The sequence below is a fragment of the Accipiter gentilis genome, chromosome 17, assembly GCF_929443795.1.
Source record: "Accipiter gentilis chromosome 17, bAccGen1.1, whole genome shotgun sequence".
In the NCBI taxonomy this organism is placed as follows: domain Eukaryota; kingdom Metazoa; phylum Chordata; class Aves; order Accipitriformes; family Accipitridae; genus Astur; species Astur gentilis.
Genome location: NC_064896.1, coordinates 10,333,784 through 10,353,554, shown reverse-complemented (window position 1 = coordinate 10,353,554; position 19,771 = coordinate 10,333,784). Strand labels below are relative to the sequence as shown.

The following is a 19,771-nucleotide window of genomic DNA, read 5'->3' as shown; positions in this document are numbered from 1 at the left end:
CTAGAATTTTTCTTTCCTAAAATTCAGGGTCCCGACTTCAGTCTTTGCATGACCCATATCCCTCAGGACTGCAAACTCCACCAGTGTGTGATCACCGCAGCCCAGGCTGCCTCCAATCCTGATGTCACCTATGAGCTCACTTGTGTTGGTCACCAACAGGTCCAGTAACACATCCCCTCTGGTAGGGCTGTCTACTACCTGGCTTAAGAAGATATTTTCAATGCACTCCAGGAGTCTCCCAGATTGTCTACAGCTCACTGTGCTACTTTACCAGCAGATGTTGGGGTGGTTGAAGCCTCCCAGCAGGATGAGAGCCTGCAAGCCTCCTGTAGCTGGAGTAAGAAGACTTCATCAGTAGGCTCTCCCTGACCAAGCAGCCTGTAGTAAACACCAACCATAAGGTACCCTTTGTTGGCTTGATCTCTAATTCTTACCCATAAGCTTTCAACCTGCTTGTGGCTATTCTTCAGAGACAGCTTTTCACAATCTAGCCATTTCTTGACACAGAGGGCAACCCTTCTGTCCCTCCTTCCTCACCTGCCCTTTCTGAACAGCTTGTAGTCATCGACAGCAGCACTCTAGTCATTTGTCCCACCAAGTTTCAGTAATGGCAAGTAGGTCGTAGCTTTCTAACAGCACCATGGCTTCCAACTCGTCCTGTTTGTTGCCCATGCTCCACACATTGGTGCGGAGGCACTTCAGCTGGGCTGTTGGCCATGTCATCTTTTTAGAGGAACACACCCTAATTCCTTTGACATGTTTCACCAGTGGTTCTCTGTTGGCTCCTATTACCTCAGGAGCCCCTGGCTCCTCTTTGTAAGACTTCAAGTGTGCTCCAGTGTACCCAGCACATTGCAGAGCAACAGGCTGAGGGCCCTTGCTAGCAACCCGTCCCTCCAACCTTGGTGCGTCATCCTACGGTTTGTCATTTCTGTGGAGGCAGCTAGGTTGCATAAGGCAGCTGTACTGGAAAATGGCCTCTAGCATTCCCTCTGTCCACCGCTTTTCTAAGATAAAGGGTCCCAAACTTTTTGCAGTCGTTTGTGCTGTCACATCCTCAGCCATCTCATCCTCATCCCACAGCAGGCAGGTTCAATTCTCCCTGCAATCTGTTTCCACTGACATTGCAGGCAACAGGATGGAGAGGAGAATACAAATTCTTCCTCCCTAACCTGTTTGGACACTGAATTAATGACCCTTTGATCTACACCCTGACACTAACCTACTTCACAGCCTAAGGCTTAAACTCTTATCTATTGCTGGAAACAGTAATACTTCCTGACTTGCCTGGGTGGGATAATGGGATGTTTGCAAACCAGCCGGGAAGAGAAAAAGTTACTTTTTATTAGCAGATCAAATTTAACACAATTCATAACCATTTTAACTTCCTATTATCTTCAAGGGGAGGTTCCTGCAGGCCTTTACCTAGCATAGTATGGGCAACACACCTTCATTTATAATCAGCTTGGATTACCCCTGCTTCCATTCCCTATGAAAAGGGATGCTCTAGTAAGAGCTAGAAATTTGTTGATTCACATTACTGTGTAGCCTCTAGACCACAAAAACATCTCGAGACAAACAGTGGAAATCGCAGCACTTGAGCCATTGAAAAGCAGGCCAAACAAAGCCCTGGAATCATTAATCAGACAACAGAACTTTCTGAGGAACTGGAGAGTAGAGGGAAGGCACAGGCAGCACAATCATCTGCAAAGCAAGCAATAGCTCTGAAGCATCCTCAGTCCCATGGCTGGGCCCAAACTCCTCAAGCAGCCCTTGTGCCCTACCATTTATCCATCTGCTTCATGCTGCTCCCCCACTCCTGCCCTTTCAGAAGAGAAAGCCAACCCAGGACGCAAAGCTGAATGTTTTGCTTTCCATCTCAGCATGTTGGAGCATGCTGGAAAGTCAAAGTACTCATGCCTCTAGGGCTGGGGAGAAGGCAAAACATGAGCCAGACATCCAGTGAGGCAAAAAAGCTCCTTCTCAGGAATTGTCATTTATACTTGAGTGTGGGGCAGGCACACAGAATAGTTTTTGGTCTAAAACACTCCTCCCTGACCCTTTACATGGAAGCTCAACTCATTTGGCACTGCTGAATGAGATTCCCCAGACCACAGCTTGGAAACTGCCTTTATCTCCTTCTGCCTGTTGTCTAAACTGATGATGTGCTGCTGAGGGCATGAAGTATTGACTGTACAGTACCTAGCACAAAAGGATCTCGCCCCAAGCCTTTTAGGGGCTGCTGAGAAGTGAGGAATACAAAGCAATGTTTTCCAGCCACATCACCTACTCCTACCAGGAAGGTGCACAGTGGTTCTGGGAGAAGTGGAGACAACTTAGAAAGCCACCTACATTCAACAAGAAGGAAGATCTCTTGGCCATCTTTGGCAGACCCTGCCTGGCTCCACCTCTCAATGGGGAGAGCACCTTTCTGAAGAACTCAGAGAGGATAAGCAAGATTCCATCCTGGGAGTTTGGGAGGATCTCACCTCAACACTGTCTGGGTCTAGGAATCATCTCCACAGGCGCATCACAGTCCTGCTGTCACCCCTTGGGATGCTTGCCAAATCCCTCCTTTCTTCTACCCTGTCTCGAGCTGCTGCATTTTGAATAGACCCCTCAAGAGAGATGTAGACCCTTAACTCCTTCTAATTTTGATGAGAGTCAGGTGTCCAGTGAGGAACTGTGTGCCTAATACACCTGAGGAGCCATCTGCTCTTTGAGACAAGAGCTGTCTCTCAGAAGAGTGCTTAGCTCTTCTGCTAATTTTCCTGAGACTGTTTACTCCCCAGGGGAGGGACTTACTGAAGTAACAATAAGCATATATTTCAGATTCAGCAAGGATTTACATGTCCAGCACCACATGCATACCTGCAAATTAAATGTTCTATGAGGGGGTTAGTCAAACCTGGGCAAGGTGGTGGCTGACTTCGGGATCCCTGAGGATAAAAGGGACCTTAGCATAAAACCAATTTCACAACCATTAAGAAAAAGAAAGCATGAGAGAGAAAGAAAGAGTGATAGAGCATGCCCAGGACTGCATGTGTCTGTGCTCTAGCACTGTTCCACTACAAAGCAAACAAAAAACCCTTCACAGGGCTTTCTGGTCCTAACAAAACATATGCAGCCAGCCACATCCTGAGAGCAGAAAGTCCCCATCTGCTGCTTCCAGAAGTGGATGACCAGGGAAGCAAATGACCCCTCCAAGCACCCAGTCCCCATCGGGAGCTGGAAGGCAGGCCAGAGACCAGCATGCACTGTGCAACCAACAGGAACTCCTTCTTGCATCAAACAACATCCTCTTGTATCTCATAAGGCCTCCTTTATCCTGAAGGATCCCGAAGCACTTTACGCTATTTATACACAGGAACCACTTCACTAGTCATTGAACTGAGGAGAGGAACAATAACCATCTCTTTTCTCTCTCTTGAAGCACCAGAAATCAGTGCCTGGCGTGTGTTTGCAGACAGCTCATAGCAATGAGGGTTTGTCATGATGAGGAACAATAGTTTAGATAGGTCAGGGTTAACCAAAAGACAAGACAAACTCTTCACTGCAGCCTACTACTGGCATTTTAAATTCTATATTCCCAACTCTGTTCATGGGCACTGTGGGGATTTTTTGCTTGTGTTTTTTTTTTTAAAGCAGGGCTTTGTCCACACTGAAGAACTTACCAGTAGCATTATACCGCATTTCTAAACAAAACAGTTTGTGCAGAATCAGCTTTCCGCCTGATCCCTTCCTATTCATTACATTCATTTTCAGCTCAGCTCTGAGAAGCAAAGCCACTGGGTCCTCAGTGTTTTCAGGGAGTGCTCACAAAACCTCCCTGCCCTGTAGCCATGCCAGTACTAGGACCAAGCCAACAAGCACTAAAAATCCTCCCAGCTCCCACAAAGCCTACTCAGGCAATTCTGTACATCAGTTCAAATCCGTCCTGGTTTTGGCTGCAATAAAGTTAATTTTCTTCTTAGTCTGGTATAGTGCTGTGTTTTGGATTTAGGATGAGAAGAATGTTGGTAACACACTGATGTTTTCAGTTGTTGCTTAGTAGTGTTTAGTCTAAAGTCAAGGATTTTTCAGCTTCTCATGCCCAGCCAGCAAGAAGGCTGGAGGGGCACAAGAAGTTGGGAGGGGACACAACCAGGGCACCTGACCCAAACTGGCCAAAGGGTATTCCATACCATGTGACATCATGCCCAGTATATAAACTGGGGGGAGTTGGCTGGCACAGGCATGGTGGCTCAGGGATTGGCTGGGCATCAGTCGACGGCTGGCGGGCAATTGTATTGTGCATCACTTGTTTTGTATATTCTCTTATTACTAGTAGTAGTATTTCCCCTTCCTTTTCTGTCCTACTAAACTGTCTTTATCTCAACCCACAAGTTTTACTTTTTTTACCCCCCTCGATTCTCTCCCCCATCCCACTGGGGGGGGGGGGGGCGTGGTGGTGGTGTGGAGTGAGCGAGTGGCTGCATGGTGCTTAGTTGCCAGCTGGGGTTAAACCACAACAAAAGCGCTCTCCAAATAATGCAGCGATGATAACCATTTGTTCACTCTCTACAAATAGCTGGGTTTTTACACTGGTTTGAGCTCAGGGCAAATACTAACCTAAGAACACATGCTGTGTTGTAGCTAGTGCACAGTCACTCAAAATTTGTGTCGTGGTTTAACCCCAGCCAGCAACCAAGCACCACGCAGCCACCCACTCACTCCCCCCCATCCAGTGGGATGGGGGAGAAAATCAGGAAAAATGTAAAACTCCTGGGTTGAGAGAAGAACGGTTTAATAGAACAGAAGAAACTAATAATGATAATACTAATAAAATGACAACAGCAGTAATAAAAGGATTGGAATGTACAAATGATGCGCAGGGCAATTGCTCACCACCCGCCGACCGACACTCAGCTAGTCCCGGAGCAGCAATTCCCCACCCCCCACTTCCCAGTTCCTATACTAGATGGGACATCCCATGGTATGGAATACACCGTTGGCCAGTTTGGGTCAGGTGCCCTGGTTGTGTCCTGTGCCAACTTCTTGTGCCCTGGCTGGGCATGAGAAGCTGAAAAATCCTTGACTATAGTCTAAACACTACTGAGCACCAACTGAAAACATCAGTGTTATCAACATTCTTCACATACTGAACTCAAAACATAGCACTGTACCAGCTGCTAGGAAGACAGTTAACTCTATCCCAGCTGAAACCAGGACAATTTGTTTGCAGTCTCATTGCAGAGGTACTTTCAGTTTCATTCCCTACAAATCTGTGCAGTGAAAAAGTGACTAGCTAAAAACCAGTAGATTTTCTACCTACCCACAGTATCAGGTGCCTATCCCATGGCAGGCCATCATCTTCACCTCACTGGGCTCATGAACAAATCGTGGGACTTTAATCCCACCATCTAAAATATGTGCAGCAGTTTTTGGAAGAGAGGGCAGGCAGCTGGTATGTCACCACAGGGTACATTTCTAGCCTCTCTATGACACAGCATTCTATAATCTCACTGCCTGAAAGATCCTTTGCCTCCTTAAAGCATCCCAACAAAGAAAAAAAAGGTAGCACGATATAGTAGGAGCACAGAGACATCAAGTGACTCCCCCAGCAGAGAGAAGGGGTGGATTTGCTCTCCTCGCATCTCAACACCCATCCTCCACCCACTGAGCTGTTCTGTCCTCTGGAAGACCATTGCAGAATGCAAAGCTGTAAAACGCAAAGTTTTCAAGCTACCTGTTAGCACTGCCCTGCCTGTGCCCGACACACCTGACTCCAGACAGTACCAAGCAAGAAGTGCACAAAAAGCTGGCACCAGCTTTAGCTTTTGTACAAAACTTGTTTTGCTTTGAGTAGGCTGTTCCTGTTCGTGCTTTCTGCAGTGTAAACAAGCAAAGCAAAAGTCTGTGGAGTCAGCCCACAGGTCTCTCCCAGGCTGCTTGCCTCAGTTTTGACTCCACAAAAATCACATTTTAAAAGCAGCTGAGAAGGGATTTGACAGTGGAAACTAAGGATAGCAGTCTTATTGCTTCAGCCGTGTTGCTGATTAGCTCAGGACTGGTGCCACCCATGCCAGAGGAAACCTCTCAGCATGTCAGCGATAGTGCTGGTACCTCTGGTTCTAGGAATGGGGCAATGCACCCTGCAGCACCCCAGTGCACCGACAAAAGGGAACATCATACAGCCACAGAACGAGGCGACAGCAGCTCTCACCTCAGCATGGCAGCTAGAGAGATATCGGTGCCATCTTCAGAAGCCTCCCTTCCTACCCAGGACAGCCACCTCATGTGGGAACACTCTCGTGCCTGGAATTACCCACTTCGGTAACAGCAGTGCCAGGAATGGCCAAGAAGTCTCTTCTGACCATCAGCCCTTATATATCCCTTATGTCTGTGTCTCTGAGGGTGTTTTGGAGTGATCATTGAATGCTTTGGGGAGTTATATTCCTCGCCAGAGCTAAAAACACTTTACTAGAGTCAGATCAAATATCAAGCACAGTCAAGGGCAAATTAAGTGACATTTCATTTTCCAGAGCTGAAAGTCCACGCTCATAGGAACTAGCTGTCTGCTTTTGCTATAGAAGCAATGCTGGAAACAACGCTCAGTCCAAGCTGCTTAAGGCTGCCTTGAAAAGGACCATTCTTCCAGTAAAAATTAAACAACCTCCAGCCAAATATAAAACATTCCTCCTCCTTCCCCCTCACCCTTGTGTAGCAGGTTTTAATGACTCCACCAAAACCACTTATGCAGCTGTTTTTAGACCAGCCTGCAAACTTGACAGGGAGGCACCAGCAGGTGAATAAATAACTGGGAGGCAAGGGCTGTCCCCAAGGCAGTTACTTGCTGGCCCTTTGCCAAGGCTGGGGGCAAGGGAAAAAGATAGTAAGTCCCTGACTCCAGAGCACACGCTAACAAGTTTTAAAGAAATCCCCCAGCCCCAAGCCATCAACCACTTCCCTGAAACAGCTCACTCCACCAGTCTGTATACAGACCTGCACACAGAGGAACAGGGAGCTGGGCTTGCTCGGGTCCTCTCCACTGCTTCAAATAAACACACAGGCAAAGGGCAGGCCTCCATGAAGGGTACAGAGCTATAAACAGTACAAAAACTTTGGCAAGTCTGCCTCAGCATATCATCCACTTCATTTAGAGCTGGCAGGAATAAGTAACTGGGAAAGGGTTCCTCTAACAGAGGCCAGCATAAACTAGCTGGACTTCAACCAAAGCTGGGAAATCCTGCAGAGGATTTCTCCACCAACAGACCCTCAAGTTACCCTAGCACTACATGAACAAGCTTCATTAAAGGAAAGCCTAAAAGAAGTTTGAAACTTAATCCCCCCCCCAGGTCAATTTTCAAGACAAGAGGGACCATATCATCTCATCTGATCTCCTGTCATTTTAAAGATTAAAATTTTAAAGGCTAAAAGTAGTCCATTCTACAACTCTTGGACACCCTGGATTAACCCTCAAACACCAGGAAGACTCAAGAAGACTTCAGGAGATGGGAGAAACCGCATACTTTGTTCCCTCAGGAGCCTCTCCAAACATTACTGGCACATACTCAGCATTCAGACTACTTCTTTCAGAGCTCAGCAGAAAGCAGCAGAGCATTTTCCTCTGTGTGTAAGAGACAGGAACATGACAAACATCTGGCGTGGGGCAGACTCATTATCCGTCTCTCAACACACCCCATGCCATTAGTGAGCAGGAGGGGGAAAGCAGTCCACAGCATGGTTCATTTGTAGGTTAAGCCACTCACTAAGTCCTTAAACATTAAAAGCAAAAAATACTCAAGAGAAAATTCAGGAACAACACAGCCAAAAGTTTCTGAAGGAACTGAGTAACTACCTTCACTTTGACTTGAGTTTCGGTCAGTACTAATGCCCACTGTGAAAATGAGGTCCCTCTGGGATATCAAAGGATGAGGAACCCCGAAAACATAAGTCACTTCTTGCTTTTGAAGAAATTAGATAAAACTCTAAAATTCGTGCTGGAAGTAACCAGGGCAATTCTGGCACAGAAAATAATCCTCCTATGACTGACCTCAGATGAAAGGGTGTTTCAGCACTGACTGCTCTGGTGTCAGGGCCACCATCCTACCAGTCAGAAAACTCCTCACTGCAGTGGTAGCAGCATCTGACTTGGTAACCAAGTCAGTTTTCCTGCACAGACACAGGAAAACAAAAAAGACTATTTGGTCAGGGTGATACAGGGAGAGGGGACTTGGGCTGGCCAGATATGGTTATCCATGTCAAAAATCGGGAGGATACTGTTGATCTGCAGCAGTTATGCCCTTCGTACACAGGGAAATCTGCTTCCCACTTACACACTTGTAAATATACTGTTGATAAGAATTATGCTGATATAACTACAATAATTTAATTTGGATACTCTCACTGCTCTCATCTAAGTTCGCTTTCCTTCTTCCTAAAAGGTGGTTTTCATGGAGACGGATGCAGCCAAAGTAAAGCTCGTGACACAGTGAAAGCGAAGTTTTTCCTCTGCAACTGTGTCTGATTTTCCCTCCTTCCAGGCTTCTTGCAGCACACCTGTGAGTCAGGATCCATGCTCCACCAGTGCCTGACCAACTCTGAGGGCAAACGGCCCAATGAAGTGAGCAACTAGGATTTTCTTCTGGTATCAGCACAGTGGTTTAAATTCCCTTTTTCCTGTGTTGGGACACATTGCACATGCTGGAGGTAAGCGCTGGGGAACACACAATGGATAGAGCAGGCCTTTGTTCCCAGAGGCTGAGTGCAGCCTCATTCCCCACATACAGCACCAGAGCTCAGTGGGATGCTTGTACTCTTTCATGTACTCTTTCCCTACTCAAGGGGAGGAAAAAAACCCAGCAAACTGGGACTCGAAGGTGCAGAAACCAGCCTGACAGTTCCTCCTCCCCAAATACAGAAAGAGGTCCTCCTGATAACAGGAAATTTGTCTCTCCAAAAACCCTCCAAGTGGGCAAGGTAAATTGGAGACCACATCAAAGCCCTCATCTCACCTCTGGCAGACCTCTCACCCAAGTCAAGTCTCCCAACAAAGACGGAATAGGGCTACTCCATATAGCAAGAGGGGACCTGCAACTAACCACAGCTTCCAGCTAACTGGCAGCTCAACTCCTCAGCGAGTTGTACTTCCACACAGGACTGGACTCATCCCTTCTATGCTACAACAGCCGAACCCACAAACACAAAGCCCAACACTTTCCCATATGCACTTTCCTCGTGCACAGCACTCAACATGCACACACCTGAGACCCCTTCTTGCTCCAGAGCTGGCTGCTCCAAGGCAGTGCTTGCCATAGATGTGATATGTCCGTGTGCCCGGCTTCTAAACTCACTGTACACCGCTGTGACTGCACACAGAGCTCCCCACCACCTCTCCAGGAGCTCTGCGTGCAGCTTACAGTGACCACGGACAAAAAGAACAAATGACCTCTGTTTCCAGGGCAATGTGAGGGGGAGATATGGGATATGAATTCCTCCCTTCTGGATTCCACCAAAGCTAGGAAGAAATACTGACATTCACAAGCCATGACTCATGCCTGCCTGGTCCAGCCACTCCAAAGTCCTGCTCACTGGCTGGCATGCCAGAAACACCAGCAGGGCTGGCATCTGCCAGCTGGCTCTGTTAGCATATAAATTTGACCAAAATGTCCTTCCTCTTTATTTTCTGTATTGTTGCAGTGTGGTGGTCGCTGAGGGTCAGAGCACTCCCTGAAAACTTGTACAACCACACAGGCAGCGTGGCTGGTGCTCTGGCAGGTAACAGGTCAGTGAAGCTCAAAACATGATCCGCTTCACACAAAACAGAAACCTCTCCCCCAGGAATTCCTGCCTCAAACCACTCTTGGTCCCAGCTTTAACTGGATCTCATTAGTGAAGGAGCCAAAGAATCTGTTGTTAGTACTCCAGCTACGCTGGTAAGTCATATACTTGTATTTAAAGAGCTGCCAAGGATGCTCCATTAACCTCCACAGAGCATAATTCCTGACTGCCTGACTTCTCCCACTAGACCAGTATCCTGCCCCCACTAGCAGCTACTTACGCTTACATCCTTCCATAGTGGAACTGGCTACACTTTCAGGCCCGTGTTAAGCTTATTGCACTACTGCCTGAAACGCACCTACCGAGCTGTACAGCACTTTTCCAGCTCGGACCAGAGAGCCACAACCACCTGACCAGCAAGAGGAACTTAGGTTAGAAACACGGACAAAGCTGGTCATACCCAAACATGGCCCAGACCCCAAAACACACCTTATTCTGCCATGCAATATCAGGAGTGCAAAATAGTAATCATCTGCTTGGTCTTTCTCCTGTCTGCTTCTCCCCCATAGGCGCAGAAGTGTTCCAGGGCAAGGTATCAGACATGCTTTCACCCTACCCATTTGTACAGCACAGCCAGACCTCTCTCCCCCAGTCTCTCCAGGTGTTTGTTCCTCTCAACCTGTCCCTTTCCTACAGTGGCAAAGACATCTGGGAAACATGCTGCAGATTTCAGCCCAACTCCACAGCTTCTTCGGAGCGTGCACTTTTCACTTTGCAGCTACAGGGACAAACTCCACCAAAGCACAGGCACTTCGACCCTCATAACTCTTTCCACTGCCCCAGCTCCCCACTGCTCTGTTTAAAACCAGCTCCCTGCCGCTCTGTTTTCTTTCCTATAAAAGGAAACAGAACCTGGGTTGGAAAAGTGAACTTTGTTCCTTTTGCATTCAGATCTGGTACCAGCTTAGATAAGAAACAAAAGTCAATGCCAAACATTTTGTGTCACCTAATTCTGGCTCAGTTTTTCCTTACAAAGAACCTCATTACCACTACCAGGAACAACCGGTGGGTCTGAGCAACATCCCCTCTTGTACCTCCCACACTTTTCATTTCCACCTCTCTTAAGAGGCCGTGCCATATCCCACATCGTCCATGCTTCCTCACTCGGATGCACTCACCTCTTATGTACATGCTCAGCAGGTAGAAAAAGCGACTCCACGGCAGCCTACATGGATGCAGGCAATACACACTGTGCGACTCACTGTACAATTAAAAATGCATTTGGTTGGTTGTACCCTGCTGACAGTGGCTGTGGGTCAACACCCAAATGAATTTAAACAGCTGCCAAGGACCCTCCCTTAACCTCCACAGAACATAATTCCTGATGTGCTTTCTTATCCCAGTAAACCAGTATCCTGCCTCCAACAGTGTCCAGCACTGCTGGCATCAAAACTACGCATGAAATACACACACACACACACACTACATATCTATCTTTCTATCTCAATAACTCCATGAAGACCCCAGCTGGCATGTCATGGCAGCTACTCATGCTTGCATCCTTCTAAGGAGCTGGCTACACTTTTAGGCCCGTCTTGAGCTTATTGTACTACTGCCTGAAATGCACCTACCAAGCTGTACAGCACTTTTCCAGCTTGGACCGGAGACCCACAACCACCTGACCAGCAAGAGGAACTTGGGTTAGAAACATGGACCAAGTTGGTCATATCCAAATGCAGCCCAGACCCCAAAACACACGTCTTATTCTGCCATGCAATGCCAAGAGTGCAAAATAGTAATTATCCCCCGCTCATTCTGCCAAGAGCTTTATTACTGTGCAGCAGCCAGGATGCAGGACTAATAGGACTGACTGAATTCATTCCCCAGGATGCCAGGCTGTTGAGATCACAAGCAGAGGAGTCTGGCAGGCGGGACAGAGCAAAGCACTGGCGAGGGAGATGCTCATCAGCAGTGCTGCTATTACAGCGCTGAGCCTTGCCAAGAGGGCCTGGCAGCAAACGGTTTTTGTGCCATGGGGAGGGATGGTATGAGGTGCTCTCCGCAGAACTGACAGAACACCTCATCTCCATCCTGCAGCCCTGCCATTCCTCATTCCTCCCTCCACACCCTGGGTTCAGGCACGGGGCAGCAGAGAAAAGCACTTTTCTCACAGGCTGGGAAGATGGTCACCATCCTGGGGAAATGGGGCGATTTTACAAACAGCGACACCGTTCATTTCATTGGGGCTTTGCTGTGGCAAAAGGAAAATCATGTTCAGGGTCTGAAAGGAAGAATGAGCAAGTGAGACGGAAGGAGACCTGGTCTTCACCTTCAGGATTTGAAGGTTTTTGAACAACCAGGGAGACTAAGGTTTCTGTTCCTCACAGCCAGGGAAGCTGAGATGAGCTGTAATTTCCAGGAGTCACCCTCCCTCAGGCTTTCCATGACCTCAACTGTCGGTGCACACATTCAGGGAAAGCTGGAGATAACCCAGGAGCAGAGAGTAGAAGTGGGGAGGAGGACAGCATCTTCTCACAAGCTTTCAAGAGCAAGACTGATGAAGTCAATGAGGATAGTATTAGTAGACTGGGACATGAAAAAGCAAAGCTCCCCATTTCTGGTTTTCAGAGTCAGTCCATCCACATTGTATCTTCCTAAGCTTCTGTCTTAAACAAAAGGCACAAGAAAAACAGAGGGACAGCATGATTGCTTTACAAGTGACCAAATCACCTGGAAATGCCAGAAAGGCTTGTTTGCCATGTACAGGTATACATGGTGACAGAGACGTTACATGTATGAATACATGCAAATATGTATTTTCCTCCAATGTATAACAAGTAGCCCAACACACTTCTTAGAGCAGAAGCCAAACTTTGTAAAAGCAATGAGTGAATTTACCTGCGGGATGACCCAACTAGAGGAGACACAGCTCTCCACTCAACCCCCTCAGGGCTGTCTCAACAGCAAGGGAGTTGTTGCCTGCTCTGTTTATGTGCAATGGGAACAGCTAGAGTTGTGCTACTACCTTTATTAGCTGGGAATAATACAATAGGCCTGCTGGAAACTTCCTAACAGGGATAGATAGCACTCCATCAGCCACTCCCACCTAGCATTTTTGCTTCACAAGGGAATACCAGCAGCTTTTTTCCACCCCCTTGCTGAAGAACCTCTCACACCCAAACTTTTGGAGGCTCCACTGAAAATATCCTTTGCAGACCCAAGATTTTGGCTGTGCGTGCCTCACTGTACTTGAGAGCAGCCTCAGAGTCCTGCTCACTTCCAAACTAGCATAAGGCTTCCCTTCTGCACAAGGGGGCCTGGGAAGCTAAAGCACTGGAGAAAAATCTTGTTGGGTTGGTATTCCCTGCTTACTCAGATGATGGCTTTTGTATTAAACCCCAGAGGAAAGCCACAGCCCCAACTGGGCTGTTGAAGTTCCTCTTACTCAGTGCTCTGCTGTTTGCACTAAGAACAAACCCTGCTTTAACACACCTGCCTTGAGACAGGAGCAAGAAAACTTGACTGTTAAGCTCCCACAAAATGTACTGCAGGATGGAATAACCACCTCAGACTCCAGAGTAAAATGAGATATGTGGGACATTATGTCAAGCGCATAGAAAAGGCATGTTCTTATGGTTTACTGCAGTCAACACACAGCAGGGACTGCCAGGATTTTTACCAGGCAACTGGGGGAGTAATTCTCCTCCACTGCTGAAGGACTCCACCAAGAAGGTAAGCCATTATTTCAAAAAAGCCATAGGCCAATCAATATATGCAACAGTTTGGAATAAAACATGCTTTTTGCAGAAATACAGCATATGGACAGAAAGACATCCAGGTCAGGAACTCAAAGACATCATCAGGACACTGCAGAGCAAGGATGTGATCTCAGGATAGTTATCTGAAGGAGCTCAAAAGCTGCCAACAAATCTGACTTGCAACCCAAGCTTTCAGCAAGGACATCTGACTCAAAGTAGTGGCACCTAAGAGCATCTGTAGGAAACCAGAGCCCAGATCCACCTATGCAACCCAGCATAATGCCTTTGACAGAGACTTGTCACCAGACGCCTCAGGTAAAGCATAAGTGATGCTGCCCCAAACATTGCCCAGCTTCCAACAATTTGCAGATCGGAAACTGCCCGTCCTAGGCACACAAACTCCTTCAGAGAACCTAAACACACTGAAACTTTTGCATTGACTTTTCTAGTTTCTGTTGAGCTCACCAACAGCTCAGAAGAGACAGATGCTCTGCTCTCTCCACCACAGGTAGTCATCTTTAGTAGCAGTGAGAGTTGTGCAGGAGGACTGGGATGGACCTTTGTCTGACCGATGACATGCCAAGAGACTCTTCAGCCTCAACAACACCTGGTGGTAGATACCCTATCACACCAAAAACTTAAGGCCTTAAGAACCTAGGCAATGCCTCACAGATAGCAAAGGAAACCCATTTTGGCAAGAGGGACTTGTTTCAAAACCGTTTCAACGAAATGACCACCACTGGGCATTACCTCTGATGGGTGATGCCATTTTAATTAACCCTTGTTCCAGCAGACACCACGTGAACTCTGAGAGCAAGTCAGGAAGTGCCGTAGGGGGACAAAGGAAGTGAAGCAGCGTAATTTAAGGGATGCTATAGAGCAGCCCAAAATAAAGATATGTCTTTGCTAAAATTCAATAGGATACTGCAACAGGTCGACTACAAAAGCCCTCAGGAAGAGTCAGGATTTTTTTAAATTTACAGCAGTTAACATTCTTCAAGAGACACAAAGCAAAGGCAACTGGGAAAGCTTCCTCACGGCAAGCAACACCGTAGTGCAACAATAACCCATCACCATCAGCTTCCCATCTGATTCAGCTTCCAGAAAATGAAAGAAAAGGAACATCGCCTGGATTTTGTGGTAAACAAGGGCTCGCTCTCCCCCTCCTCCACCTCCAAGGGTCCTCCTACGAGACCAACATAAAGGCCAAGTCTCACTTGTTCAACAGGGAGACTTAACAGAACACAGGGCAGGGGGAGATAAACGTTGTTTCGCGAGCTTACGGCAACATTCCTAACGCTCTTCCTAACGCACGGCCTGCGCAAACCTTCTGTCGCCTCCCCCACCCCACCGCCCCGCAACAGGTTAAAACACTTTAAAAAACAAAACAAAAGCAAAGCAAAAGCCAAGCCCCTGTGAAGGTGCACAACGCCAGCGGGCGCTGATGTTGAAGCAAAGCAGCGCTGCAGCGGATGGAGCTGGCCTTCGGTACAGACCGCGGCCAGGTACAGGCGGTCGCCTCACGGCCCGGCGCGCCGCGGGCGGGCAGAGCGCCAGACCCCGGCTGCCGTACCCGGGGCCCACGGGCAGGGCTTTGCCTCCCCGCTCCCAGGCCGGGCTGTCGGGGGCTGCTGCCTACGGCAACCCGCCGCCGTCCCGGCCTCCCCACCCCGCTTCCCCGCGGCCGCGGGGGGACCCTCCCTCCCCAGGCGGCCGCCATTTCGGGGGCGCCCCGCCTCACCCCTCCGCAGCGAGCCGCGCCGGACCGCAGCGCTCCGCGCCGCCTCACGCCCCGACCTGCCACGCTGTGAGGGAGGGAAGGTACCGAGCGAGCGAGCGAGCGAGCGAGCGAACGAGGGAGGGCGGGGGGGGGGGGGGGGGGGGGCGGCGCGGCTATAGCCCGGCCCGCCCCAGCCCGGCCCGGGACGCCCAGCCGGGGCCACCGCCCGACGCCGCGGGGCGGTGCCTCCTCGGAGGGGCGCCTACCGCCGCCACCCGCGCCCTCCCGCCCAGCCCGGCCCGGCCCGGCGGCGGCGTGGCCTGGCCTCCTCCCGCCCGCCCGCCTTCTCCTGCTGCTCGCTTCCTGCCGAACAAAACGCCCCGAAACCCGGCGGTGCGCGAGGTGGGCGGGCTCGGCGGTGCCTGCGGGGCGGGTCGCGGAGCGCTCGGGGTTGCGGGTGCGGTGCAAGCCGCCAAACCGTGCCGCTGGTAGCAGTGGCCCCTGGCTCTCGCCACCTGGGCCTCAGGCTGGCGTTTCGGCTGCCGCAGGCAACACGCTGCGGCGAACTCGAGCTGGAGCTTCTTTCTCCTTTTTTATTTTTCAGGCGTCAGACCTGCTGCTTAAGGAGTTTCCCATGAAACGTCCTGTAAATCAAGATCAAGCCCTGACTGGCACACTGACTCATCCTTCCATCACCTCATTTCGGCTTCAGCCCAAATACCTCTGCGCTAAGCAATGGCCCCGCACAGAGGCTGGCCGCAGAAGAAAGACCCTCGCCCACTCCTCTCGGCAGCTGAGCGGCCTTGCACGGGTTTTTAGGGGTGGGTGGGTGGGAAGAGAGGAGATTTGCGCAGGGAGGGAGGGTTTAGGACCTCCTGGGTGTTGGCCTTGACCGTGACGCTTATTCAACCTCTCCTGCCCACGTGTCCAACTCAAAAAACGCGTCATCCTTCCCAGTGAGTAGACCAACTCATCTCTCCTCAGACCGTGGGGATCCTACCTAAGCTTTAGCTTAGAGCCCCTGGAGAGCCGAGTGATTGATTCAGTAGAGCCTTAGGGGACCGGCTCACGCTTGCGCATCCAGAGGTTTCTTGCAGGGAGTGCGTGGCAGAGCCAGGAGGCAACAAGAGATGCCGGCCCTTACCCCCGGCCCCAGCCCTCCTTGGCAGAGCGCTGGGCAGCCAGCCACACCAGGCCGCTGCCTTCTTGCCGTGTCCAGAGATCTCGTGTACAAATAGGAACGAACGTAACCTCCCGCCTTGGCAGATTTGGGTCAGCAAATGGGCATTGATTAGGCACAACTAATGTGCTTGGGAAAGCCCGTAGGTAAAGGTGGGCTATACTACAGGACACACCCCCACCTCCCAGTCCTCAGCTCATGAATATATACATGTTTACCTTCAAAAAACTGATTTTACCTGGTCAGGTCTCCTGTGGACTAGTTGTTTCAGAAGCAGCACACAGCTACACTTGTGTCTCCAGGATCGGGGCCTTATTAAACCACATGGCTTGATATACATATAAAGCATGCCTTGCAGGCCTGAAGGGTCTGGAATATTGTAGCTGTGCCAACTGAAATTTCTTGTGACTCATTAACAGACAGATAGGTAACAAGCAGACTGACAGTGGCTCAAAGAGCTAATGAAGCTCGGAACTGCAGGACTGTGGATCTATTGGCACTGAGCAGATTTCCACATAGAGCATTTAAAGGTATATAGCATGAGCTATGTTTATACTTGGAGCCTAAGTATTTGGTCAGTTTATATAGGGACTAACCAATTAAGTAAAAAGAGCATGAAAAGACACAAACCGAAGAAGGTGACAGGACAGAAAATAATGTGTGATGGACTGCATGATCCCCACAGCAGGAACTCATTAAATGTGCGTAAATGGAAACTGTCCCTTGGAGTTCAGGGTGCTGGAATAAAGAAGGTAGAAGAAAACAACATCCCAAACCTTTGCAATTCTTGCATTTGTCCTGTGGGAAAGCTTTAAACTTAGCACTGTGGCTTAATGCTCTCTCTTCAGCCCTGTTTTGGCTTTCAAAGAGATGCTGTCAGGCTAATCCTGTTATGCTTATCCTTAGCATACTAACATGAAAGAGACACGGGAAACCAAGGCAGAGTGGGGTCCCTTTGCCTGTGTGCAGAGCTTTGTGGGACCGTGGTTGCTTATCAGAGCAGCTGGGGTTTTTGCCTTTGCCCCTAGATCCGATTGTATACATAGCTGCACTGTTGCACGTGCCAGGATAAGGCTTCCCAGGCTATAAGAAGAGTACTTTCTTGTGATATGATTTGAAAATGCCTTACAGATGATATGCAAAAAGTCACCTGTCCACTAAAAGACTGCAGCCAATAGAGCACAGGAACAAGCCCCCAGGCAGAGTCTATTTTGCATCCTCCCTCGTCTCATGCCATCTCAGGATATTCCCATTATTTGCTTTTTATTTATGCTGCAATTTCCAGCAGTCACTTGCAGAGGGGTGGCTGCTCCCTGGGCTTCTGTTCAGAGGCAGAAGAGATTCTGACAAAAACAAGGGGATGTAGTAAAATTAGGACTTTTGTGGAAAGCCTGGTCTAGTTTGGATCTGACATCAGACACATTTAAAAAGTAACAAACTGCCCCTCTGGACTGTACGTGTCTGGGTCTTCCAACAGGACACTTAAATATCGCACAGCGAGACAAGACCATCCAGTAATAGAACCCACCCTGGTGCTTACTGTTGTCCAAGCATAACCTGCTCAAACTCTGTGCCACTTTGTCGTGGTTGAAACAAAAGTCCACCGTGTTCCTGCTAAAAAAAGATGTTACAATGAGCTACTTGTGCTATCAATTTATAGCAGGGGAAATGAGTAATAATTTCTTTGGTCAAAGCTGTGGAGAGATTAGTTGTATAATGCATGAACATCCAGCTGGACCTATGCCAGGGCACAAGGATTAAAAGCAACCAAATTCCTAACTCTAGTGAAAAGAATGCACAGGACATTATTAAAATAAATGTTTAGTTCTACAAATATAGGTATGAGGTGAGAATGTGCCCTCTCTGAAAGCACTACACTGCCCCCAGACATTGGGGAAGCATCTCCCCTGTTTCTCCTCCCTGCTCTGGCTTGCCTAATCACCTGAACTCTGGCTGCTTGAAAGAGGTAAAAAAATAAGACCAGAGATTACTTGCTCCTGTGCTGCCCATGAGACATGGGTTCCTGATCAACTCTCTCCCTACTTAGAAACCTCCTGTTTGTACCACCACCGGGGACAGGCTTCTCAGCACTTCCTGAGCAGCGAGAAGGGGAGGTCACACTGCAGTCAGTGGCTGAAGAAGGGAGGCTGAATCTCCTGCAGTGCCTGAAAAAAACCCTCTCAACACAACCATTTGTAAGACAGCATTCCTTTATTGCCTGTACTCTGCTTGCACACTAAGAAAACATACTTAAGGTTGTACATTTAAAAAACCCACGTGGTAGTTCTTGCTGTTCACTGCAACATGACAGCACTGATAAAGGTAATACACAGACTGGCCTGTATTTGTGTCTCAGCTGTATTTCACACGCCTTTGTCTTTCATGTGCTCTGTACACAGTGTGGGAGGTCCGCGTTCAGACCACATTAGCAGATCCCCTACTGCTCTCTCCCTTCTGCAGCAACTTCCCAAATCCTGCTGCTGCGGGTAAGTAAATGTTCACATTACTGATGTGCCCCAACCAAAGATGCCAGTTCTTAGTCAGCACCACTCCTTATTGACCTGCAACTGGAGCATGATGCAGAGAAATCATTGACAGCAGCTCCCCCAACTCAGGTAGTGGGTTTGACCTATTCAACAGGTGATAATGTCTGTGCTCCTTCATACCCACGTTGACTAAAAAGCCAGAAAGCCACGTCTGTGTTCAGATTACAGGTGCTTTCTGAAAACAGAGAGGATTTCCCTTCCCAAACATTGTTTCTTGCAACACAAGCAGTCCCACTGGCAGCACTGCTGGTGTTACTCTCAACTCCACACCAGCTGCCCTGGTTCCTTCTGGACCCCTTCTAACTTTCAGATTCCCAGTCTCTGGCAGGCATAACTGCGGTTAAACACAGCATGAACCACAGCCAGCCAGCAGTAAGGACTGAGCAGGAGCTTATTACTTTTAGCTATTCTTTTTAGTCAGGAATGCTGTTCTTCTGGAGAAAAACTTCCTCTTTCCTATCAGGAGTAAAAGGCAAGGGGAGGAACCACGGAAATTCTTTGTAACACTGATGGGCTGTAGATGACTCAGAGCACTTTTCCTGCATGAGATATTCCCCAGAAATTTGTGCAATGAACAGACATTCAGAGTAATTGCCTTATCCCAAGAGAAGAAAGAGTGGATAAATATAGGCCTTCCCTATGCTGCAAGGCTGGGGGGACTGCTTCACAGCTGCAGTGTCACATCTTGCACCTAGAATGTCAGTCACATACAGAAACAAACTCAAAGAAGAATGGGAACAGGGCATTACAGAGAAAGCTCACTTAGTCCCACAAGAGCAACTTTTTTTAAGAGCTCTTTTTTAAG

The 19,771-nt window shown here is 48.7% G+C and overlaps 1 protein-coding gene across 2 annotated transcripts in view; it reads right to left on the bottom strand.

Annotated features, from left to right (window-relative positions):
* The window catches only part of CD151 (CD151 molecule (Raph blood group)), a 39,255-nt gene extending 23,878 nt beyond the window's left edge, over positions 1-15,377 (bottom strand). Inside the window, exon 1 of one of the 2 annotated variants that reach the window (XM_049820787.1) lies at positions 15,262-15,377. The gene's annotated coding sequence lies outside the window, so the exon portion shown is untranslated. Of the gene's footprint in view, positions 1-5,314; positions 5,430-15,261 lie in introns of those variants that run through there. The other variant, XM_049820786.1, reaches the window with a different exon arrangement.
* Positions 15,378-19,771: the final 4,394 nt, after the last annotated feature.